This window comes from Dendrobates tinctorius, unplaced genomic scaffold, assembly GCF_039654945.1.
Source record: "Dendrobates tinctorius isolate UK_male_01 unplaced genomic scaffold, ASM3965494v1 ptg000093l, whole genome shotgun sequence".
Taxonomy (NCBI): Eukaryota; Metazoa; Chordata; class Amphibia; order Anura; family Dendrobatidae; genus Dendrobates; species Dendrobates tinctorius.
In genome coordinates, this window is record NW_027361761.1 from 19,784,603 (window position 1) to 19,812,163 (window position 27,561).

Here is a 27,561-nt window from a genome sequence, read left to right on the forward strand (position 1 = left end):
AGTGAGTACACTATATAGTAAGGGACTGTGTTAGACATAGTGAGTACATTATATACTAAGGGACTGTGTTAGACATAATAAGCGATAATAATGTCTTCCTCCACCTCCCCCTGTTCCTAAGACCATTATAAGTCCCCCTTTCTGCCATCCCAATCCACCACACCCCTCATTGTTCTCCTCCCCTTGCATCCCATTATTGTCTTCTCGGCCACCCCATTATTGCCCTCTTCACCACCTCCATCATTTTCTTCTCCTCCACCACTATCTTTGCTTTCTCCCCCACCACTCCCATCATTGTCCATTCCACCACCTCCATCATTTCCTCCTCCTCCACCACCCCCATTTATTGCACTTTCCACCACCAACATCATTGCATTCTCCCCCACCACCCATCATCATTTCTTTTTCCCCCACCACCCCATCATTGCCCTCTCCATCATTGCCTTCTTCCCATCAACCCCATCACTGCCTTCTCTCCATCACTCCCATCATTGTCTGCTTCATCACCCCATCACTCCCATCTGTTATGAATGAGTCACCGTAGGAGGCAAAAACAGAAATACTAGCTAAGTCCAGAAAACCAGAGAAGTTGGCAGCTATCGGATTGCAGACCCCTGAACCTATCAACAACAACTAGCAGTAGCCGTGGGGGGTTCCTACGGTACCCTAGACCCCTCGATCACAGCCGGAGAACTACATAGCCTAAAGACAGAAAGGGAAATCTAAACTGCCCCAGAGCAGACCCCAAAACAATAGGCAGCCCCCAACATATAATGACGGTGAAGCAATATGAAAAAACACTCACACAGATAGAAAGATAGGCTGAGCAAATGATGGGGCCCAAGCTAACTAAATAGGACAGGATAGGAAAGTTGCTGTCTGCAATCCGCCAAAAACCCTATCAAAACAAGGGCCAACAGGCTGATAGGGAAAAAGGCCCTGAAGACGCTAGGCTTCAAAAAGACTATATCAGCACTCAGGTATTTTCTGATGACAGAGCAAAAAGGAATTCAACTCACCCCAGCAGGGAATGGCAGAAATTCAGAAAAACAAGGCAAAACAAAACAAAACACAAATGCAAAAAGCAGTGCAGAAAACTTAGCTTTTGAGGAGCAGGAATCAGACTGGTCTCCTAGAATCCCTCAGAGAGATCACCAGCAAGGCAGAAGGGCGTCGGCTGCCTTATATCCAGTCAGCAATTCCCGTCACCCAGTCATCATCATCACACCCAGGTGCTTGGTAATCAGCCTCACTACCTTCCTTCACCAGAAGAGGGAGTTCATCAGACCTCAATGGTGAAGGGGAAAATGAACTCACAACAGTACCTCCCCCTTGAGGAGGGGTCACCGAACCCTCATCCACGCCACCAGGGCGATCAGGGTGAGCCCGATGAAAGGCACGCACCAATCTTTTGGCATGAATATCAGAGGCAGAGACCCAGGAATTATCCTCCTGACCATAACCCTTCCACTTAACCAAATACTGGAGTCTCCGTCTAGCAGACGGGAATCCAGTATCTTCTCTACCTCATATTCCATGTTACCTTCAACCAATACAGGGTCCGGAGGTGCCACCCCAGGAACTACTGGTTCAAAAAACCTCTTCAACAAGGACTTATGAAACACATTATGGATTTTAAATGTGACAGGAAGAGCCAAACGAAAAGAGACCAGATTAATAATCTCCAAAATCTTGTAAGGTCCAATAAATCTAGGCTTAAACTTAGGAGAAGCCACCTTCATAGCGATATTTTTTGATGATAACCAAACCATATCACCAACCTTAAACTGGGGACCAATGGTCCTATGTCGGTTGGAAAATCGCTTGGCCTTTTCCTGGGAGAGAGATAACTTATCCACCACCTGGTCCCAGATGTGGTGCATTCTCTCCACCACAGTGTCAACACCTGGGCAGGCAGAAGGCTCCACATGCCCTGAAGAAAATCGAGGATGAAACCCAAAGTTACAAAAAAAAGGTGACATCAAAGTGGCAGAACTAGCTCTAATATTTAAAGCAAATTCGGCCAAGGGCAAAAATGAAACCCAATCATCCTGATCAGCGGAAATAAAACATCTCAAATACGACTCCAAGGTCTGGTTTGTTCTCTCCGTCTGCCCATTGGTCTGAGGGTGAAAAGCAGAGGAGAAGGACAACTGAATTCCCAGCTTGGAACAGAAAGTCCTCCAAAATCTAGACACAAACTGAACTCCTCTGTCAGATACAATGTTCTCAGGAATCCCGTGCAAGCGAACCACCTGTTGCAAAAACAGGGGCACCAACTCAGAGGAAGATGGCAACTTAGGGAGTGGTACAAGATGAACTATCTTAGAGAACCTATCACAAATCACCCAAATAACAGTCATTCTCTGAGAGACAGGCATATCAGAGATGAAATCCATTGAAATATGGGTCCATGGCCTCCTGGGGACCGGCAAACGCATCAACAACCCACTAGAGCGAGAACAAGGTTTAGACCGGGAGCAAGTCCCACAGGACTGCACAAAATTCCTGACATCACGAGACAAGTCAGGCCACCAAAAAGACCGACTCACCAGATCTCTAGTACCAAAAATACCTGGGTGACCAGCCAATGCAGAGCAATGAACTTCAGACATCACCCTCTTCTTCCACTGGTCAGGAACATGCAACTTTCCCCTGGGACAACGCTCAGGTTTGTCCTCCTGGAACTCTTCCAGAGCACATCTCAAATCGTCAAATCGGGCGAGATGGCAGAAAGAACTACCCCTTCGCCTAAGATGGTAGCAGGCTTGGTCACCACAGGAGAATCAGCAAAGAAGCTCCTAGAGAGTGCCAGGAAGAAAAGAGACCACAAAATCAAAATGTGTAAAAAACAAGGCCCACCTAGCCTGTCTAGGGTTCAAGCGTTTGGCCGACTCCAGGTAAATCAAATTCTTTTGGTCAGTGAGGACCACGACTTGATGTTTAGCTCCCTCCAACCAATGTCTCCACTCCTCAAATGCCCATTTCATGGCTAACAGTTCCCGATTTCCCACATCATAGTTACATTCAGATGGAGAGAACTTTCGGGAAAAGAAAGCACAGGGATTCATTTTAGATGTTACAGGATCCTTTTAGGACAAAACAGCTCCTGCACCAATCTCAGAAGCGTCCACCTCTACCTGGAACGGGAGTGAGACATCAGGTTGCCGCAAAACTGGGGCAGACGTGAATCTTCGCTTCAGCTCCTGAAAGGAAGAAACAGCCTCCGGAGACCAATTCAACACATCAGCACCCTTCTTAGTCAGATCAGTCAATGGCTTGGCAATACTAGAAAATTTTGCTATAAATTTCCGATAAAAATTAGCAAAACCCAAAAACTTCTGGAGGGCCTTCAAAGAAGTGGGCTGAACCCAATAATAAATGGCCTGTACCTTGGCCGGGTCCATTTCAATAGTTGACGGACACAAAATAAATCCCAAAAAAGAAATCCTCTGTACCCCAAAAAGGCATTTCGATCCTTTGACAGACAGGGAATTCTCCCTCAAGATCCGGAACACAGTCCGAACATGTTCCACATGAGAATCCCAATCCTTGGAGAAGATCAAAATATCATCCAGATAGATAATCAAAAATTTATCCACAAAGTCTCGGAAAATGTCGTTCATGAAGCACTGGAAAACAGAAGGGGCATTAGTGAGCCCAAAAGACATCACCAGGTACTCAAAATGTCCCTCCGGAGTATTAAACGCCGTCTTCCATTCATCCCCATGCTTAATGCGGATAAGATTAAACGCCCCCCTGAGGTCAAGCTTGGTAAGCCGGCAAGCAACTTTAACTCTGGAGAATAGATCCGAAATCAGGGGTATCGGATACTGATATTTAATAGTAAAAAAACAGCACCTAAGGGTGAAGAGGATGGTCTAATATGACCCTTCTCCAACGCCTCCTTAATATAGTATCGCATAGCCTCGTGCTCGGGTACAGATAAATTGAAGAGCCGACCCTTGGGAAATTTACACCCCGGGCTCAGTTCAATTGCACAGTCATAACTCCTATGAGGAGGCAAAGACGCAGACTCATTCTCACTAAATACATCATAAAAGTCCGCCAAATAGTCAGGAACATCATGCGACTGAGGAGAGGTGGAAAAAAACGGAGCCTCGCTAAGGGCACACCGACAACCCCAACTCACCACAGACACAGATTTCCAATCCAAAACTGGATTATGAATTTGCAACCAGGGAAACCCCAGAACAATGGTATCATGCAAATTATGCAACACCAAAAATCTGCAATTTTCTTGATGGTCTGGGGCGACCCGCATTACCACCTGGGTCCAAAACTGAGGTTTATTTTTCGCCAAAGGAGTGGCATCAATCCCTCTCAAAGGGATAGGCGTCCGCAGAGGTGTCATCGGAAATCCACAACGTTTAGCAAAATCCAAGTCCATTAGGTTCAGGGCTGCTCCCGAATCCACAAAAGCCTTGGCGGAAAATGTGGAGAGGGAGCAGATCAGAGTAATTGCCAGAAGATACTTAGGATGAACACCACCCACAGAAAACGTGTGTGCAAAACGTTTCTCTCGTTTAGGACAGATAGAAATAATATGCGAGGCATCTCCACAAAAAAAACACAGCTTATTACGCCTTCTGAACTCCTGACGTTGCTCCTTGGACAAAACTCTATCACATTGCATAGGTTCAGACACTTGTTCAACAGGTGGCAACACCTCTCGTGCAGTCCTGCGTTCACGTAAACGCCGATCAACCTGAATGGCTAATGACATAGAATCGTCAAGACCAGAGGGAACAGGAAATCCCACCATAGTATCTTTTACGGCTTCTGACAAACCCTTCCGAAAGAGAGCTGCCAAGGCATTATCATTCCAGGTAGTAAGGACCGCCCACTTTCGGAATTTTTGACAGTACAATTCTGCAGAATCTCGACCCTGGCTCAATGCCAACAGTGTCTTTTCAGCCTGATCAAAAGCATTAGGTTCGTCATACAACAACCCCAAGGCTTGAAAAAATGCGTTCACATTAGTCAGAATAGGATCATCTGGTTTCAAAGAAAACACCCAATCCTGGGGATCGCCACGCAGCAAAGAGATGACAATTTTAACCTGCTGTGCGGAGCTCCCTGACGAGTTAGGCTTCAAGGCAAAAAATAATTTACAATTATTTTTGAAATTCAAAAATTTAGACCGATCCGCAAAAAACACATCAGGAGTAGGGATCTTTGGTTCAGCAGCATGTGAATGAGCAAGGTAGGCGGAAATTCCCCGCACTTCCGCAGTGAGCTGCTCCACACGATCAGACAATTGCTTTATCTCCATTGAGAGAAAAAAAAATTCTCCATACGGCCTCAGAGATATAGAGGAAAGAATATACATCCTTTTTTTTTTTTTTTCTACAATTCTTTCCTGCTATTGAGTACCCTAGGATCTGCGGTATGGCTGGTGATTCTGTTATGAATGAGTCACCGTAGGAGGCAAAAACAGAAATACTAGCTAAGTCCAGAAAACCAGAGAAGTTGGCAGCTATCGGATTTCAGACCCCTGAACCTATCAACAACAACTAGCAGTAGCCGTGGGGGGTTCCTACGGTGCCCTAGACCCCTCGATCACAGCCGGAGAACTACATAGCCTAAAGACAGAAAGGGAAATCTAAACTGCCCCAGAGCAGACCCAAAGCAATAGGCAGCCTCCAACATATAATGACGGTGAAGCAAGATGAAAAAACACTCACACAGATAGAAAGATAGGCTGAGCAAATGATGGGGCCCAAGCTAACTAAATAGGACAGGATAGGAAAGCTGATGTCTGCAATCCGCCAAAAACCCTATCAAAACAAGGGCCAACAGGCTGATAGGGAAAAAGGCCCTGAAGACGCTAGGCTTCAAAATGACTATATCAGCACTCAGGTATTTTCTGAAGACAGAGCAAAAAGGAATTCAACTCACCCCAGCAGGGAATGGCAGAAATTCAGAAAAACAAGGCAAAACAAAACAAAACACAAATGCAAAAAGCAGTGCAGAAAACTTAGTTTTTGAGGAGCAGGAATCAGACTGGTCTCCTAGAATCCCTCAGAGAGATCACCAGCAAGGCAGAAGGGCGTCGGCTGCCTTATATCCAGTCAGCAATTCCCGTCACCCTGTCATCATCATCATACCCAGGTGCTTGGTAATCAGCCTTACTACCTTCCTTCACCAGAAGAGGGAGTTCATCAGACCTCAATGGTGAAGGGGAAAATGAACTCACAACACCCATCATTGCCTTCTCCATCACCCCATCACTGCCTTCTCCCCATCACTTCCATCATTACCTGCTCCATCACCCCATCACTCCCATCACTGCCTTCTCTCCATCAACCCCTTCATGGCCTTCTCCCATTACCCCCTCATGGCCTTCTCCCATTACCCCCTCATGGCCTTCTCTCCCCATCACGGTCTTCTCCTCATGTCCCCATCTCCTCCAGGGCCAGGCTAACCTACAAACACACAGACATACACACAGATATGCACACATACATACATACACACACACACAGACATACATACACACAGACATACACACACACAGACATACACACACAGACACACACACAGACATACATACACACACACACACACAGACATACACACATACATACACACACAGACATACATATACACACATACAGACACCACTTCTCTCCTCTCACCTGTCCGCAGCATCGCCCGCGCTTCCTCGCTCTGACACAGCAGCGGCCGCTGAATGATGACGTCATTGAGCGACGCTCCTCTCTGTGTCAGAGAGGAAGCGCGGGCGGCGGGCAGAAAGCAGGACGAGTCCTTGCAGCTCTGCTTCTGCTATTCCCTCTTGCAGGCAGCGGAGCTGCTTGGATCGCTCCCTGCCCACCGCTACACATGACGGCAATCTGGCCAGGGGCCCCCCGGAGCCTCGGGCCCAGAGAAAATGGCCAGATTGCCTCATCATTAGCCGCCTTGAAAGGCCCCCTGGAGGCTCTGGGCCCCCGGTGCAGTGCACCGGTTGAACGGGCAGTATGTCCGCCCTTATACAGTATGAGGAGGACACTACTAATAAAGTACCTTGATAGTTGGGAGGTTCTGCTGAAGATTTTGCATTGGAACCCACAAGAGTAAACTTGTGCTACTGCATGGGGACGCTATTTAAGTACCAACATCTTGGATAATTTTTTGAATGTGTCTGTATTGTAAGCATCCTTGTACGGACACGTGCAGGAGGACTTAAGTAGTGGCAGTTTCCAAGATCTGCCGGAGATGAACAAAGCTGCAGGTTATAGCCAGAAAAATATATGAAAAGGAGTAAAGGTAGAGACCTAGTATGCCATGGTGCTGTTAAAGCTTATGTGGCGCCCCTGAGGCTTCAGTCACCACAGAGGTACTGCACCCTCTCCTAAGGTGTAGTGCCCCACCATCCAGGTAAGGTGGGAACTCCTGACCACACTCCACACCTGCATTCCACACACAGGATAGTTCAGTGGGGCCACCTAACAGCTTCAGGCTGGGGGTTAGCAGACCACCCCTCGTGGAAGCCTGCTTCGTAACACGAGATATGCTGAGAGGCGGGTGGAGTGAGATGATATAAAAGAGTGGGAAGAGTGAGAGTTAGAGGTTGGTTGGTTAGTTGGAGAGAGAAGAGAGAAGATAGGTGTCTGAAGGACGTGCTGCAGCAGGTGCCAGTGATCTGGGCAGCTGGCACGAGAAAGACCAGAGAAAGAGACTGATAAGATTGATAACCTACCTTTCATAAGAGAGATAGAACAGATCGGAACGAAGGAGAATAGAGGGACGGTGAGAAGCTGGTTGAAGAAAGATAGAGAACCCTTCCAGTCCAGAGCGCAAAGGCCGGGGTCCGGTCCCCGAGGTTGATTGGATCTTTATGTCCGGCAACAGACACCGGAGGAGTAGTGAGCCACTAACGCCTTGCTCCCATCATAGACTTGGGACACAACAGCAACTGAATAGAGAGCCGGGACGCAGTGAGGAGTCCCCGAAGCAGGCTACAGCCATCTGTCATACAAGTAGAGACTAGGAACACCTAGAGAGAGGCATTCCAGGGTAACTAAGTACTGGAGTGCTTCGCACCTAAAGGCGCATTGGAGGAGTCGTTCAGTAGAAGTACATGTTGGCGGAGTGTGGAAGGGAGAACCCTATCTGGCCTGGAGGTTGGCTGGAGCCCTGACCTGGAGAACACAGTATGGAGGCAGGCATGTGAGTGAACTGTGAACAGTGAGTAAAGCCTTGGAACCGCACACATTGGTGTCCTCCAGTTATTCCAGCACCGCTACACCTAGGTAACAACATCTATACCATTCTGTGCCTCTCCTCATCCATTGCACCTACACTGCCCTGTGACTACAGCTCCACCTGTGGGGAGCTACACCATTTTTGCTGCACCACACCATCAGTTCCAGCAGATCTGCATGCAGCGTTGGCTCAACATCTTACTTGCCAAACACCGCGGGTGGCGTCACGAACTATCCAAATAAACTATTACACCATTAACATCACCGCCATTGATATTGGGCGCCCAGGGCCACTGACCTGGTCACCGCTGCTGTGACACGCATCCCCCTGACACCGGCCTGCTACCGTGTACCCCACAGCCCTGGGTGTGAGGGGCGACCCAATTTTGACATCACGAACAGGATGACGAGACCCGATGCCATCGGGCTCTGTGTGCCTTGGATTTACAACTTTTGAACATGTGCAAAAGACCAATTTTAATAGACTGTAAAATGGACATTAGAAATGGCCGCTGGCGCGGAGAAGAAGGGCGTGAAGAGATGGGAGGTCCTAAGAAAAGACCGCGAAGAGTCTTGGGCCTTCCCTGCCTGAATTACTATGTGACAGATGCATGGCCCACCCTCCCGAGGGGTTCGTATACTGGCTTGGTATGGAGGCGCTGGAAGAAGACGCCGTCCCCGGAAGGAGGGGCACAGGAAGCCAGTGGCGAGCAGAAGGGCGGAGCAAGGAGAAGAACGACAGAACACCATTTTGGAGAGTGAGGGAAGGAGGCCTGCGGAGCGCAGGGAAGTGCAAACCCCCGGCGCCATGGCTGATGGCTCCAACCCGAACTCCGGAATGAACTGCCAGCAATTAGAAGATGAAATCGCTGACCTGACTACCCGTCTGCAGCTACGAAGCGCTGGAGAAGCTGAGACGGCAGCGCGCCCCGGTGGGGCCTACACCACCGGCACCACCCTCTCCATCGGTACCCGCTGCTACCGCACTGGACTGTCCCCAGGCGGCGCTGACCTACACATCCACTTTGACCGTGCGGTTGAGCACCACCGGCCCGGAGAAGTTACCGGAGGACCCGGGAGTGGAAGCAGTGCTCCCGCCTGGACCTGGCACGGCTGCGCCGGTCCCCACAGAGACCCCTGCGGATCCAGAACCCGCAACTGCTCCTTCATCATCTGCATCGGAGCCGAGGCCGCACCGCCGGGAGACCTCAAGTATGTCCGGTGCCCCTTCACCTGAGAAGACCCGGGGTTGCCCCACCGTTGCAACGGTCGGCCAGGTTGTGTTAGACCTGGTCTGGTACCGGGAAGCCAGTCCCCGGGGGGAGATACCGGAACCCCCAACGGTGGCGCCGCAGGCCCCAGTAGGCCAAAGCAGGTCCCGGGAGGAGCAGAATGAGGCCTATTGCCGAGCCACCATGAAAAAGCTGGCAGATGAGTATCGGGAGAGGAAGCAGAGGAGAATGGCTGTACTGGGCCCGGATTTGAGCAGGAAAGAGAGGGCCCGTGCTGGGTATTACGGTTCCCAGGATGCCGCAGGATGGGAGCAGGTCCTTAACGTCTATCAAGAATGGGGGTTTGGATTTTTTGCAGACCCCAAGAGGATAAGTGACTTATTCTTTAATCGGAGGGACGTTGAATCTCACTTGCCTAAAGGGCACCCTAAAAGAGACCTGCAGCCTGGGGTATATGTGACCTTTACCCGGCATGAGGGACTCAGGGGATGGTACGCCCTGAATGTACGATGTATCCCTGCAGAGTTCATCGAGAGCTACCTGCCATCAAGACCAGTCAATGCTCCATCCACCGGTACCCCACAGACTGCTCAGGTACCTGTTTCCAAGAACCAGGCTGCTATTGCATCACCTCCAGTTTGGCAGCCCAAACCAAAGATCTCTGGCTTGACACCGTGGGAAGAGGAGTACCTGCGGATTGCTAATGACTACTTGGAATCTGGTAGCCGTTAAAATAATTTTCCAAATCTTGTTACCCAGGAGGGTTTTGTTTGCACCAGTTGTGCCCTGTTTTGCTATCATGTTTTTACGGTAGCACTTTTGTTGCCTGCTTCTGATTGGCAGTGCTTTTCTACAAATGTAACTGTGGAGATCATGAACGCTGTGTGATCCAAAACTTTCTTGTAAATAGTTTGCAACCCTTTGGGTGCTCTCTCTTGGTTTTACATATAAAGACTCCTTGCGAAGATGATGTTTTTGCATGGACACTTTTCGAAGAATGATGTCTACCTCAAGGGACACTGCATGAAATCCCGGCTGGGAGCAGTGTTCAGCACTTTGCAAGAATCGTTGAATGTTTTATGATGACGTATTTGATAATGTTGTGTCTTATGAAAAGTAAATGTCTTTTATAGAATATTTGATACAGAGAATTAGAAAAGTTTTGAGATACAATGTGAGAATTGAATAAAGACTGAAGAATTGAAAGTGAAAGGTGACAGGCCAAGTGTAGATGGTCAGTGTCTTGCGTCCAGTAGAGAAAGCGAGAAAAGAAAGAAGAAAAAGAATAATTATAATAAAGAAAATGTGTTGAGTATAGCACTTTGAATTAAGAATTGCACTTAGGTACATTTTTGATACTAAGATAGGAAGTTAGCCTGTTTGTAATGTTTAAGAAATAGGCCTCCTACATTAGGAAGATTAGATAAGCATTGTTAAACAGCATATTAAAATTTTTGTGTGTTCCTGTATTGTACCTTTTGTTGTCTTGCAGCCCAGGGATGTGCTTTGTTTAACGGGGGGGTATGTGGCGCCCTTGAGGCTTCAGTCGCCACAGAGGTACTGCACCTTCTCCTAAGGTGTAGTGCCCCACCATCCAGGTAAGGTGGGAACTTCTGACCACACTCCACACCTGCATTCCACACACAGGATAGTTCATTGGGGCCAACTAACAGCTTCAGGCTGGGGGTTAGCAGACCACCCCTCGTGGAACCCTGTTTCGTAACACGAGATGTGCTGGGAGGCGGGTGGAGTGAGATGATATAAAAGAGTGGGAAGAGTTAGAGGTTGGTTGGTTAGTTGGAGAGAGAGAGAGAGAGAAGATGAGTGTCTGAAGGATGTGCTGCAGCAGGTCCCAGTGATCTGGGCTGCTGGCATGAGAAAGACCAGAGAAAGAGATTGATAAGATTGATAACCTAACCTTCCATAAGAGAGATAGAACAGATCGGAACGAAGGAGAATAGAGGGACGGTGGGAAGCTGGTTGAAGAAAGATAGAGAACCCTTCCAGTCCAGAGCGCAAAGGCCGGTGCCCGGTCCCCGAGGTTGATTGGATCTTTATGTCCGGCAACAGACACCGGAGGAGTAGTGAGCCACTAATGCCTTGCTCCCATCATAGACTTGGGACACAACAGCAACTGAATAGAGAGCCGGGACGCAGTGAGGAGTCCCCGAGGCAGGCTACAGCTGTCTGTCATACAAGTAGAGACTAGGAACACCTAGAGAGAGGCATTTCAGGGTAACTAAGTACTGGAGTGCTTCACACCTAAAGGCGCATTGAAGGAGTCATTCAGTAGAAGTACATGTTGGTGGAGTGTGGAAGGGAGAACCCTCTCTGGCCTGGAGGTTGCCTGGAGCCCTGACCTGGAGAGCTCAGTATGGAGGCAGGCGTGTGTGTGAACTGCGAACAGTGAGTAAAGCCTTGGATCTGCACACCCTGGTGTTCTCCAGTTATTCCAGCACCACTACACCTGGGTAACAACATCTATACCATTCTGTGCCTCTCCTCAACCATTGCACCTACACTGCCCTGGGACTACAGCTCCACCTGTGGGGAGCTACACCACACCATCAGTCCCAGCAGATCTGCATGCAGGGTTGGCTCAACATCATCTAACTTGCCAAACACCACGGGTGGCATCACAAACTATCCAAATAAACTATTACACCATTAACATCACCGCCATTAATATTGGGCACCCAGGGCCACAGACCGGGTCACCGCTGCTGTGACACGCATCCCCCTGACACCAGCCCGGTACCGAGTACCCCACAGCCCTGGGTGTGAGGGGTGACCTACTTACTTGGGGAGGTAGATTCACAAAGCTGCAGATCAGAGTGAACACACATACTGTTAGGCGTTGGGCTCATGCAGCGGTTCAACAGGAACCCAGAGCCTCACATTCTGCGGTCTCCCATTGTCTTTCAACCACAGAGGAGATTGCTTAGCAATCCCAGCTTCCCAGATGCTCTGCCCAGACCTGTTCTGTATGGCTGGCTATTGCTGCCACCTTTGGGTCAGCAATGGCAATGCAGGCTGCTCAGCAGCAAATCGCTCCAGAGGCTAAGTCCTTCTGTCGCTCCACTGAGCATGCTCACGAGACGATCTCCCATTGGAGATCGGGAGTCACATGTCCAGGCCCTTCTCCAAATCTGATTGGTCCATCTCAGGGATCTGAAAGCTTCCGGAAGGTCCTGGCTATAAAAGGTTTGCATGGCCGCTCGGCCATGCGCTAGTATAGTCTCTATTTACTACTGTGTGAATGGTGATGGATGCATGAACCTGCGAATGACTCCTTAAGATCCCCTCCCTCTGATATTATGAGTGTGTATGGGGATTTAGCTATAGAGTCAGCGCCAGCCAGTGGCAAGCTACAAGCCACTACAGCATCCTCCACAGTGCTAGCGTCCGACAGTGCGCCTGCTTCTGGGCATTGTTGACTAGCAGCAGTGTCTGTCGCCGCGCTGCAGTTTGTAGCTCCTCTTGGCGTCCGCAGTTGCGACTCCACACGCACAGTAGGTCTAGACGGATGCAGACCCTCTGCCTAGGGCCCAGTTCCTGTGACCATATACCGTGCGTGCACTTCTCTGAGACCTGTGATGCTAACAGGCTCAGCCTTTTTGTGTTTTTCACTTAAGGCATCTCTGTGAGTAAACAGAGATCGCTCAGCGCACCTGGATGACGTTCAACCCGGGTGCGTAATACCGCCATATTGTACGTCCGCCATTAGCTAGCAGCAGTGTTAACACCTTCTGCACGGTGGACCCCGGGCGGTGAACGCACTTTACGTTATTTTATATTTAGTGCGTTCCACCATCCCTAAGATTATACTAGTGCCAGGGTCTGGCTAGTTATGGTGGACCAGCAGCAGCTATTGCAGTACATTCGTCAGCTGGAGGGCAGGTTGGCAACTCTCGAGAGTTCCGCCTCAGCTGCGAAGGTTACTGAGGCTGCTGCGCAGGCAGTCGCAGAGGCTGTCTCGTGTGTGTCCACGTTCACGCCTGCGCCGACAGTATCCCGCCTCCCATTGCTCGATAAATTTTCTGGTGACAGCACCTCCTGTAGGGGTTTCATGTGCCAGTGCTCTATCCAGCTTGAGTTACTGGCCGCGCGATTCCCTACAGAGCGGGCTAAGGTGGGGTTTATCATTTCCCTTCTGTCGGGCAGGGCGTTGGAGTGGGCCACGCCACTGTGGGAGCCTGGTGACCCTGTGGTTCGGACTGCTGCTCAGTTCCTAACATCTCTGAAGCAGGTCTTTTTGGGGCCTGGAATCACTCACGACACCTCTCTCCAGCTACTAGCATTAACACAGGGATCCCTCTCGGTCAGCCAGTACGCCGTCCGTTTCCAGACACTGGCTTCCGAGCTGGAATGGCATGATAAAACCCTCATCCGTGTTCTGGAGAGGTTTGGCGGAGCATGTTAAGGATGCTCTATCTACCAGGGAGGTTCCCGTAAGTCTGGAGGAGCTGATTGCCATTTCCACCCGCATCGATCTCCATTTTTCGGAGTGCGGGCTGGAGCATGCTCAATCCAGGCGGAAGGTTAGCCTGACTCCCAACCTCTTTGAACCTCTAGAACCACCCAAACCGGAGAGTTTACCTCCAGAGCCCATGGAAGTGTCCAGCGCCAGTCTCAAGACGCGTCCGGCACAAAGCTCCACACGCTGTTACCAGTGTCGACAGTCTGGTCACCTTGCTAACAGGTGTCCGCAGCAGCCGAAAAAAACGATCCCGTCCACTGGTAATTGGTGGGGGTCTATTCGCTATGGATACCTCCCCCAAACCGGCGCTCCAAGGGATAATAGATAGCGGAGCTTCCTCCTGGGAGGTACAGGTCACGGTGGACTCCAGGGCAGAAGGGAACTTTATATCTTCGTCCTTCGCCCAACAGCACGCTATCCCATTGGTACCACTTCCTCACCCAGTGCCCATCAGGGTGGTCAATGGGGCGACCTTATCATCCCAGATTACCCACCAAACAGCACCCCTTAGGTTCTCAATTTCACCGTCTCCCCAGGAGACGCTTTCCCTGCTCATTATGCCAGAGGGCATCAATCAGGTACTCCTCGGGGATCCCTGACTCCGTTGCCATTCCCCTCATATAGAGTGGTTCTCAGGGAGAATACTGGGATGGAGCAAAGACTGTGTGGGAAGGTGCATGGGGGGATGCGTCCAAGTAGCCTCTGTGGAGGTGCCTGCGGATCTTTCCGCGTCCCCTACTGGGAATCTGAAGACCATGGCTCCGGTCGTCCTCAAGTCAGTGCCGCCAGGCAAGACCTTTGTCCCTCCTCACCTGCGGTCCAAGGTTCTCGCATGGGCACATGCGTCCAGGGTGGATGGTCACTTTGGCTACAAGCAGGCCACAAAACTCCTGGCAAGCTCTTATTGGTGGCCACACAGTGCTCAGGACAATAAAAAATACATTCAGGCATGCGCCTCTTGTGCTCGGAGCAGCTCCTCTAAACAGAGGCCGGCTGGGTTACTGTATCCCTTGCCGGTGGCAGACCGGGCAACGGAGGTTTGCGACAGTCTGGGTCGCACCCCGCATGTCACTCTATCCTCTAAAGTGAGAGTGAAGACGCCCACTGACACACATCGGCACCACGCTCCAACTTCTGCTCCTAGCGACTTAGCCATCTCTGACGCCTTCCACGTGTCCCTTCTCAAACCTGTTCACATGTCCCGGTTTTCTGAGTCATCTGCCGGGACATCAGACTTGTCTTCGGACGAGTCTGAGGCCTATGCCTCTGTGGGACACAAGGTGATTGTTACACCCGGTCCCCGTCCTGGCGCTGCACCATGGTCTGCCGCTGTTACACCTGGCCCCCGTCCTGGTGCTGTGTCCAGGCCTGCCGCTGCTCTCCGTTCTGGGCACTCACCTCGAGCCTCTCATGCTGCTTCTCAGCGTTCTGTCCTCCCTTCTGCCTCCTCGTCCTGGAGCCCTGTGAGGAGATCTGTAGCTAAGGCTATTAGGCAACGCCCGCCCGCTCTCTTGCCTTCTTAAAGGGGCGGCGTGCATTATTCAAAAAATGCAATCAACCAATGGCAGCGCACTGGCTGCTATTTCTGGCCTCTCCTCCATAGGGAGAGTGCCGGAGCAACGAGTATCTACCATTGCTACAGCCGGTTCTCATGCTAACCTGTCTGTGCTGCATCTGCAGTCTCTGTGCATTGTCTAATGCTCTCTGTTTCCACAGCATATCAGTATCCTGTGTTACCTGGTTACATCAGCAACCATCTGGGCCTAAGCCATCCCGTTCCGCCTACAGCCATCCAAGTCCAAGGACTGTGTGAAGGTCATTGGAACCGACTCCTTACCAACTAAGCGGATCCAGGACCCAGCGCATTATGGACTCTGCTATAACTTTTGTTATCCCTTTTGGTCCCGCTGGGACAGCAGCCATGTGTTCAGGGTCTAACTGGAGGTAGCACCTGTGTCCTCCGGGTATTCCATTTTGGCCCTGCCTGAGGGGATTTACTACGGGTACCCGGGGCTCACTAGTCATGCCCCCTTCGGAGCACCCCGGACCGTGGTCCCGAGGTTCCACTTAAAAAATAAAAACGAATGTGAACTTCAACATCTCTGCCTCCGCTTCCATTTGTTACAGTGGTACGTGGCAAAAAACTTTATTTGGTGGATTGGGAGGCGACCCTGGGGGGTAGTGTTAGGCGTTGGGTTCCTGCAGGGGTTCAACAGGAATCCAGAGCCTCATATTCTGCAGTCTCCCATTGTCTTTTGACCGCAGAGGATATTGCTCAGCAATCCCGGCTTCCCAGATGCTCTGCCCAGACCTGCTCTGTAGGGCTGGCTGTTGCTGCCACCTTTGGGTCAGCAATGGCAATGCAGGCTGCTCAGCAGCAAATCGCTCCAGAGGCTAAGTCCTTCTGTCGCTCCACTGGGCATGCTCACGAGACGATCTCCCATTGGAGATCGGGAGCCACATGTCCAGGTCCTTCTCCAGATCTGATTGGTCCATCTCAGGGATCTGAATGCTTCCAAAAGGTCCTAGCTATAAAAGGTTCGCATGGCCGCTCGGCCATGCGCTAGTATAGTCTCTAGACTTCAACCAAAAGATTAAGGAAGTATGAACCACAATTTCGTAACAGACATTCAATTTAGTTAAAACCAACATTTATTTGGTCATGAATAAAATACAAACTGATTGTATAAATCACAAAAGATAGAGATACAAGGTGCACAATATAACTACTAACAAGGGTATCACAATAGACAAATTCAGGGAAAAATGTAATTTTATATAGTATTACTAAAGTGCACAGAATATACACTCACTGGCCACTTTATTAGGTACACCATGCTAGTAAGGGGTTGGACCCCCTTTTGCCTTCAGAACTGCCTCAATTCTTTGTGGCAGAGATTCAACAAGGTGCTGGAAGCATTCCTCAGAGATTTTGGACCATATTGACATGATGGCATCACACAGTTGGCGCAGATTTGTCGGCTGCACATCCCTGATGCGAATCTCCCGTTCCACCACATCCCAAAGATGCTCTATTGGATTGAGATCTGGTGACTGAGGAGGCCATTTGAGTACAGTAAACTCATTGTCATGTTCAAGAAACCAATCTGAGATGATTCGAGCTTTATGACATGGCGCATTATCCTGCTGAAAGTAGCCATCAGATGTTGGGTACATTGTGGTCATAAAGGGATGGACATGGTCAGCAACAATACTCAGGTAGGCTGTGGCGTTGCAACGATGCTCAATTTGTACCAAGGGGCCCAAAGAGTGCCCAGAAAAAATTCCCCACACCATGACACCACCACCACCAGCCTGAACCGTTGATACAAGGCAGGATGGATCCATGCTTTCATGTTGTTTACGCCAAATTCTGACCCTACCATCCGAATGTCGCAGCAGAAATCGAGACTCATCAGACCAGGCAACGTTTTTCCAATCTTCTACTGTCCAATTTCGATGAGCTTGTGCAAATTGTAGCCTCAGTTTCCTGTTCTTAGCTGAGAGGAGTGGTACCCGGTGTGGTCTTCTGCTGCTGTAGCCCATCTGCCTCAAAGTTCGACGCACTGTGCGTTCAGAGATGCTCTTCTGCCTACCTTGGTTGTAACGGGTGGCAATTTGAGTCACTGTTGCCTTTCTATCAGCTCGAACCAGTCTGCCCATTCTCTTCTGACCTCTGGCATCAACATGGCATTTCCGGCCACAGAACTGCCGCTCACTGGATTTTTTTTCTTTTTCGGACCATTCTCTGTAAACCCTAGAGATGGTTGTGCGTGAAAATCCCAGTAGATCAGCAGTTTCTGAAATTCTCAGACCAGCCCTTCTGGCACCAACAATCATGCCACGTTCAAAGGCACTCAAATCACCTTTCTTCCCCATACTGATGCTCGGTTTGAACTGCAGGAGATTGTCTTGACCATGTCTACATGCCTAAATGCACTGAGTTGCCGCCATGTGTTTGGCTGATTAGAAATTAAGTCTTAACACACAGTTGGACAGGTGTACCTAATAAAGTGGCCAGTGAGTGTATGTCTACAGAAAATATGCACTAATGATAACATCATGCGATATATTTATGACACCTGTGCACCACTAGGCAAATTATACATAATCTCATTAATGATATCTATATCTCATTGCACTTTGCACATAGCACCTTAAGAAAGAGATATATACATACCTTTGACAAATAACTCTCAGCCTGTTCATTTTTGCCTTTAAGCAGTTGTCCTGGGTAACTTCAGCTTGCAACCCATATTTAACATACTTTTCTGGCAGTTTCTTTTATTATTCCTTTTGGAATCAAATGCCAAATATTGATCACAGTATCTGGGGACAATGTTATTAATTTTTATATTTAAGAGTGGTGCACAGGTGTCATAAATACAGTATATCGCATGATGTTACCATTAGTGCATATTTTCTGTAGACATATATTCTGTGCACTTTAGTAATACTATATAAAATTACATTTTTCCCTGAATTTGTCTATTGTGATACCCTTGTTGATGGTTATATTGTGCACCGTGTATCTCTATCTTTTGTGATTTATACAATGAGTTTGTATTTTATTCATGACTAGAGTTGAGCGACTTTTGGTTTTTTAGGGTCGCGTTTCGTTTCGTGAAACCCGACTTTTCCAAAAGTCGGGTCGAGCAAGATCGTCCGATTATAGGGAAAAGTCGGGGTCGTCCCGAAACACGAAACCCAATGTAAGTCAATGGGGAATAAAAGTCGGCAGTGAGAGGAGGACAGGAAACACACCAACAGTGCCCATTTGAATGCCAAAAGCATCAATTCTTCTTACTTAAGCTTGTCAACCTTAATTAACTTCATAATTCAAGTTACGCACTGAAAAATGGGGGTTATTTGGCTACAGTTGTGGGGGGGGAGGGCTGGCTCCAGGTTTTCATGTGCCCTGGGCGAAAGAGCGCCCCTTTAACACATACCACAACTCATCATGCTCCGATACGGCAGAGAAATAGCGGTATAGTACAATGAAAAATACTTCACTTTTTACAGCTAATGACAAGGCCCATCTATTTCTCCATACAGAATCATTGGTCCCATATAATGTTTGAAACAGTATATGATGAGCTCCACATAATGCTACAGTATATGTTGGTCCCCATGGATGAAGCTCCACTGTCTTATGGGCCCAAATAATGCTCCAAACATAATGGGCCCCATTTCTAATGCTCTAGTGTATAATGGGCCCTGTAAATGCTGCTCCAGTGTCTGATGTTCACCTTTGGAATGTTCCAGTGTATGGTGGGCCCCATCTATCATTCTCCAGAGTATAGTGCTCCCCAAAAAGTGCTGTCCCAACATTGAAAACAATGAAATAAGTCTCCTCGCTAGGAAATCCCTGTACTAGTCTGGACTCCTCGTCGTCCCCATCTTCCATCTCACTGCACAGTATTTCAACCTTGCAAGTGCTGTGATCCTGAGCAAGCAGGGGGGGCCCACTCGTTGGCGATGGCACTGGCACAGGGCCCCTGATAGTACGGTGGTGTGTCTGATGGCGGGTGGGCCGAACCTGCACTTTCATCTGCAGCCTCCTCTTTGTCACCGTGTAAGATGGAACTGTATATGGGAAGGGTAACCTGAGTTTCATCAGGGTCAGATTCAGGCCGTGTAGCGTGCGAGGGGAATGTAGTGGTCTGGGTCAATGTACCAGCAGATTCATCGAGCAGTGGCTGGGCATCAGTGCGCTTGTGTCGCCCCCAGGAGTACGGTCGCCACAGTGGCATTACCTTCCTCCCAGGGAGTGTGATGTCATGCTTGGGAGCAACGAAGGATCTCTCTAGCAGGTTAACTGATTGGGCGGCGTTATTCCCATGAGTCATGACCCTCCAAACAGCGTTCATGAAGGCAAAGTGTTTGTTTTACGTGGGCAGTATGGTTGCAAAGCTGAACCTTAAAGGAATGTCCAGAAGGGCACCACCAGGAGTGGAGCCTACGGTTTAATTCGACTCCACCTGGGAAACCTCAATCATGCAAGCTACAGAACAGATGCACACATTGCAAGCTTAATTCCGTTAACGAACGAGACTCCGTCATGCCCCGCGGTCCGAGTCCGGCTTACTAGAGGGACACGTGAGGCTCTGGCACATGAGATTGGCCAATAACTGGTGTGTCATGCCCTTACATGTCCGTGGCTGCATGTGCGCTACACTGAAAAGGCCAGCGTTTGTCGCTTACAGGTGCAGATAACCCGCTGAACAACGTTAGTGATGGGGATCTGTGATTACAATTATTACCCGCGAACGATGATTTCCCAGTAAGTGCAGGTCAACCGCAGTTCCGGAATTAGGCCTAACCGTCATTCCTGAAAAAATGAAAAACTTACGTGTGCAAACCACAGGTGCTGTAGCTTGCTTAACAGCTCGCCAGCCGTTCTCAGGCCCAGTATGGATTACACGTGATTGCACAAAGGTGAGAAAGGGTACCGTATCCCTGGATAACATGTATGGATAGCATAGTGTACACATTCAAAATATATGTCTATACATCAGGAGGCAGGCTCAGACGGTGTTAGGCCCAGTATGGATTGCACGTGATTGCACAAAGGTGAGAAAGGGTTCCGTATCCCCAGATAACATGTATGGATAGCGTACACATTCAAAATGTATGTCTATACATCAGGAGGCAGGCTCAGACGGTGTCAGGCCCAGTATGGATTGCACGTGATTGCACAAAGGTGAGAAAGGGTTCCGTATCCCCAGATAACATGTATGGATAGCGTACACATTCAAAATATATGTCTATACATCAGGAGGCAGGCTCAGATGGTGTTAGGCCCAGTATGGATTGCACGTGATTGCACAAAGGTGAGAAAGGGTACCGTATCCCCAGATAACATGTATGGATAGCGTACACATTCAAAATATATGTCTATACATCAGGAGGCAGGCTCAGACGGTGTTAGGCCCAGTATGGATTTGACGGCCCAGATTACACAGCGGAGGAGCAGGGAGAGGTAAAGATTGCAAATGCTGGGGCCCTGCCCAAGCAAGGGGGGCCCACTCGTGGGCGTCGGTACTGGCACTGGGCCCCTCATAGTACGGCGGTGTGTCTGATGGCGGGTGTGCACCACCACCGTCAGAGACACTTGATTGCACTATGAGGGACCCTGTGCCAGTGCCCGTGCCCAAGAGTCGGCCTACCCACCTGTCCAGGGCAACGGCACTCGCACGGTGTCGTGCGCTAGGTGGTGACCTCGGCCATGGGGGGGGAGGCAGCACAGTTAGGGAGTTTTAGAAAGTGGCATATGTTGATGTTGGACATTCAGCTGATGCAAAAGGTGAAATAGGTCAAGTCCCAGGAAGAGGTGGACCAAAGCAAGCCATTTTTCTGTCACCCTATGTGTCATCAGGGGAAGGTGGGACAAAATCCTTGGAAACCCATGCGTGGTTCATTTTAATGAAGGTTAGATCATCCACATTTTGGGTTGACAGACGGGTCCTTTTTTCTGTCAGGATTGATCCAGCTGCACTGAAGTCTCTTTCCGATAGCACACTTGCAGCTGGGCAAGCGAGCTCCTGTAAGGCATATTGTGCCAATTCAGGCCAGGTGTCCAGTTTAGCGGCCCAATAGTCAAAGGGGAATGACCTGTGTGGGAGAACATCGATATGGGAGGAAAAGTAGTTTGTAACCATAGTTGACAACTGCTGTCTCCTGTCACTTTCCATCGATGCAGTATTACCAGTTGTGTGAGCGGAACTTGAAAAATCAGTCCACAACATTGTCATGAAACCCCTGTCTCCAACGCCACTTCTGCTGTGTGCACCACGAACACCTCTGCCAAGCTGACCCCGGCCCGTACGGCTCGTGTGAGAACCATCACCGCTGCTGTGTGCTGGGAATGCCTCAAGCAACCGATTTACCAGAGTTGCTTGTTTATTAGCCAATATTAGGTCAAGGTTCTCCTGTGGCATGATGTGTTGTAATTTGCCTTTATAGCGTGGATCCAGGATGCTGGCCAACCAGTAGTCGTCATCGTTCATCATTTTGGCAATGCGGAGGTCCCTTTTTAGGATCTGCAAGGCATAATCTGACATGTGGGCCAATGTTCCCGGTGTCAATGATGCACTGCGAGTGCTGGTTGGAGGAGCACTTTCTGGCAAATCCACATCCCTCCAGTCACGCACAAACCCTGTACCAGACCTTGCCACGCCAACATTTTCACTTGCCCCACGAGATGCATCCTCCTCCCCTAAGTAATCATCCCCATCATCCTCCTCCTCCTCTTCTTCCTCCACCTCGTCCAGGAGAGGTCTCTGAGCAGACAATTGCTGAATGTCATCAAGGATTCCCTCCTCCTCTTCCTCCTCATCAACATTGGCTGCAGAAGCCTGCTCCTTAAGGTGCGTCAAAGTTTGCATGAGCAGACGCATAAGTGGGATGCTCATGCTTAGGATGGCGTCGTCTGCACTTACCAGCCGTGTGCATTCCTCAAAACACTGAAGGACTTTACAGAGGTCTTTCAGCTTCGACCACTGCACACCGGTCAACTCCATGTCTGCTCTCAAAGTGCCTGGCCGTGTATCCTCCCACAAATGCATTATGGCCTGCCTCTGCTCGCACAGCCGCTCCACCATGTGCAGGGTGGAGTTCCACCTTGTTGCAATGTCGATAATGAGGCGGTGGTTGGAAAGGTGGAGCAATCGCTGCAGCTTCTGCATACGAACGGAGTGTACAGGCGACCGGCGGATGTGCGCGCACAGTCTTCGCACCTTCTGGAGCAGGGCTGTTAACTCCGGATAATTTTTGAGGAAGCACTGCACCACCAGGTTCAAGGTGTGAGCCAAGCAAGGTATGTGGCTGAGTTTTGAAAGGGCTATGGCTGCCACAAAATTATGCCCGTTATCACTAACTACCTTGCCTGCCTCAAGATGTACACTGCCCAGCCATGACTCAGTTTGTCGCTGAAAGTACTCGGCCAGCACCTCGGCGGTGTGAATGTCGCCCAAACACATCATCTGCAACACAGCCTGCTGACGCTTTCCACTAGCTGCTCGATAGGGGGACACCTCGTGTGCAACAGTAGCAGCTGCAGATGGAGTGCTCGTACGACTGCGCTCTGTGGACGAGCTTTCGCTTCTGGAGGAGGAGGAGGAGGAGGGTCGAACGCCTACAGCCAACTGTTTCCTATACTGTGGGCTAGGCAGCACTGTCCCACCACCGCTGTCCCCTGTGGACCCTGCATCCACCACATTAACCCAGTGCGCAGTGATGGACACGTAACGGCCCTGGCCATGCCGACTGGACCATGCATCAGTTGTGAGGTGCACCTTTCCGCTCACTGACTGCTTGAGTGCATGGACAATGCGGTCTTTCACATGATGGTGGAAGGCTGGGATGGCTTTGCGAGAGAAGAAGTGGCGACTGGGTAGGTCATAGCGTGGTACTGCATAGGCCATGAGTTCGCGGAAAGCTGCGCTTTCCACCAACCGAAAGGCCATCATCTCAAACGAGATTAGTTTGGCAATGTGGGTGTTCAAACCCAGTGTACGCGGATGAGAGACTGAGTACTTTCTTGACCTACTCATAGTGTCTGGGAGGGTGAGCTGGACTTGAGAGCTGCATATGGTGGAAGTAGCAGTGGACAGGGCGGACTGAGAGAGGGTTGATGATGGTGATGGAGTTGGTGTTCTTTCTGATGGCCTAGAATCAGTCTTTCGTTGATATAACAGTGGGATTCCCTGACTGCTGTGGCCTTGCAACGACACCTCAACATTTGCTGCTGTGCTAACCGGTGGGCTTACAGTGGGGGAAACAATGTAGCGTTGCTGACTACCTTCGTTGTGATCAGTTGCACATGAGGTTTGGTGTTGTGTCTACGCTTGCAAGTGCATGGTGGTTAAATGTCTAAGCATGCAACTGGTATTCAAATTTTTCAGATTTTTCCCTCGGCTAAAGGTCTTTGCGCACTTCTTACAGATAACCTTGGCCTGATCATGAGGATTTTGTTCAAAAAAGTGCCACACTGCACTCTTCCTACTTTGGCAGACATTTTGCGGCCTAGCACGCTGTGATCTTTTGACCCTCTGGACAAGCTTTCCAGCAACTCTTTTGATTTTTGGAACCTGTCTTTGGAGTGCTCCGGGCCTGCCAGATTACAGCTGTTGCGATGTCGATGTCTGCTGTGGATGCTCCTCATCTGAGCTATTGTAAGCAGCACCCTCTTCCCCCAATGGATGCCAATCTGGGTCAACAACTGGGTCATCCATCACCTCCTCTTCAATGTCATGTGCACCTTCCTCTGTGTCACCGTGTATGGTGGTATAGTGTGCGGGAAGGGGCACCTGAGTCTCATCAGGGTCAGAATCTGGCTCTGTACACTGCGAGGACAATGTAGTGCTCTGAGTGAATGTACCAGCAGAATCATCCATCAGCGGCTGTGCATCAGTGCACTCCATGTCAGATTCATCTTGGCCTGGGTAATTCACCATTTCACTTGAAAATCCAGGCATGGTATGTGAAAACAGCTCCATGGAGTAATCAGTAGTATGGCCTGCGTCATCCTTCAATCTTGGTTGGGGTGAAGGACACAAGGAAAGGTGTGGTTCATGAACATGAGCCTCCAATGACGACTCAGTGCTTTTACTTTTTACAACTGAAGAAGAGGAGGCGATAGAGCTGGAGTCAGCAATGTAAGACAAAACTTTTTCCTGATGCTCTGGCTTTAAAAGCGGTTTGCCAACTCCTAGAAAACTAAGCCTTCGAAGCCTTATGGAGCCAGACGATGACGCAGGCTCAACACCTCCTGCATTCGGTCCTATTTTGCTCTTGCCACTACCATCAGATCCACCACCAACACCATCATTACCAGCTGCCAACCCCCGCCCAATTCCACGGCCTCTTCCACCAGCCTTCCTCATTTTTGGTAAAAATGTAGACAAAATCCAACAAACTATATAGTAATGTAAAACAAGGTACAAGGTGTCTATAGGACAGGGGAGATTTTGAATTTCTGCTCACACTAGTGGACACTGGACACTTTTGGATTGTGTGAGGCCCAATGAATATCTGAGCGCTATGTGACAGGCTCGATGGCACAGCTGTGACCAAAGTGACTAGAGGATAAGTGAGATTTTGAATTTCAGCAGACTTTTGTGGACACTGGACACTTTTGGATTGTGTGAGGCCCACTGAATATCTGAGCGCTATGTGACAGGCTCGATGGCACAGCTGTGACCAAAGTGACTAGAGGATAAGTGAGATTTTGAATTTCTGCAGACACTTGTGGACACTGGACACTTTTGGATTGTGTGAGGCCCACTGATATGTGAGCGTTATGTCACAGGCTTGATGGCACAGCTGTGACAAAAGTGACTAGAGGATAAGGGAGATTTTGAATTTCTGCAGACACTTGTGGACACTGGACACTTTTGGATTGTGTGAGGCCCACTGATATCTGAGCGCTATGTCACAGGCTCGATGGCACAGCTGTGACAAAAGTGACTAGAGGATAAGGGAGATTGGATTGCTTTTAAAAAAGCAGTTTGCAGAGCAGTGGTAAACAGCAATGCCAGCCTGTCAGGAAGCCTTAAAAGGCAGCCCAACAACCAACACCACTGATACACCACAATATAGCCTCCCCTTGCACTGCACACACAGTGACTGGTGTGTTGTGCAGGCCAAATCGCTAGCAGCAGAAGCAGTTTTTTTGTCTTCTCCCCTGCCTAACGCTCTCCCTACAGAATCAGCAGCAACCTCTCCCTATACTAAGATCGGTAGAAGTAAGATGGCGGTCGGCGTGCACGCCCTTTTATACCCCCTGTGACGCCCGCCAAAGCAAGCCAATCACTTGCATGCCCTTCTGAAAGATGGTGGTGACCCGTGCCTATGTCATCACGTTGCCCACAGTGTCCGTGGATCCTGATTGGCTGAAAAAGAGCGCAAAACAAAGTTTTGAAACGCGACTTTGGCGCGTAAGTCGCCGACCTCGTGGCCTACCTCATCCTAGGGTCGGGTTTCGTTTCATGAAACCCGACTTTGCCAAAAGTCGGCGACTTTTGAAATTTTTCGACCCGTTTCGCTCATCCCTATTCATGACCAAATAAATGTTGGTTTTAACTAAATTGAATGTCTGTTACGAAATTGTGGTTCATACTTCCTTAGGCCTCTTTCAGACATCCGGTGTCAGGGGTCCGGCGGCCTGCGGCGAATAGCCGGGCCGCCGGATCCGGCCTGCAGCGGTGACACCGGATGTACATGCGGCCCCTGATGCGGCTTGGAGGACATTTAAAGGAGCCGCAGCACCGGGGGTCAAGAGAGCCAGCCGGAGAGAGATCGGGAGGCGAGAGAGCAGCCAGAGAGACAGCGGGGGACAAGAGAGCAGCCAAAGAGACAGCGGGGGATGAGAGAGCAGCCGAAGAGAGAGCAGGGGACGAGAGAGCAGCCAGAGAGACAGCGGGGGACGAGAGAGCAGCCAGAGAGACAGAGGGGGACGAGAGAGCCAGCCAAAGAAAGGTATGGAGCGTATGGAGAGAGAGAGAGAGAGAAGGGGAGGGGGAGAGAGAGAGAGAGATGCGCGCCGGGCACTTGTGGGGTTAAAACTCATAGTGCCCGGGCATGCGCAGTTGAAAAAGCCGGTCCGGCGCTGCAAAAAAAGTTGCAGCCAACGTTTTTTGCAGACGCCGGACGGCGCATGTTTGCCGTATCCGGCAAAACCCGGAGGCGCCGCATGTCCATCCGGCATGATGCGGCGATCATTATATTCTATGTGAAAAAACCGGATCCAATTCCGGATCCGGTTTACACAAATTTCGCCGCATCATGCCGGATTTAAAAAAATGGATGTGTGAAAGTAGCCTTAATCTTTTGGTTGAAGTCTAGTTAATAGGAAGTCATTTTTAGGCCTTGTTGTATGGCATAGTAGTCTCTAGTTGCTACTGTGTGAATGGTGATGGATGCATGAACCTGCGAATGACTCATTAAGATTCCCTCCCTCTGATATTACGAGTGTGTATAGGGATTTAGCCATAGAGTCAGCGCCAGCCAGTGGCAAGCTGCAAGCCACTACAGCATCCTCCACAGTGCTAGCGTCCGACAGTGCGCCTGCTTCCGGGCATTGTCGACTAGCAGCAGTGTCTGTCGCCGTGCTGCAGTTTGCAGCTCCTCTTGGTGTCCGCAGTTGCGATGCCGCATGCACAGTAGGTCTAGACGGACGCAGACCCTCTGCCTAGGGCCCAGTTCCTGTGACCATATACCGTGCGTGCACTTCTCTGAGACCTGTGATGCTAACAGGCTCAGCCTTTTTGTGTTTTTCACTTAAGGCATCTCAGTGAGTAAATAAAGATCGCTCAGCGCACCTGGATGACGTTCAACCCGCGTGCGTAATACCGCCATATTGTACGTCCGCCATTAGCTAGCAGCAGTGTTAACACCTTCTGCACGGTGGACCCCGGGCAGCGAACGCACTTTACGTTATTTAATATTTAGTGCGTTCCGCCGTCCCTAAGACATACCCTGGGCTTTGGCGCAGTAAACTGGAAGGCCCATGCAATGCTAAAGACCCGGGAAACAGACTGTGCTGGATGGCAGAGAAACAAGCAAAACAGGACACACCAGAAGCCACGGAAGCAAGGAAAGATCAAAATGATGTGTC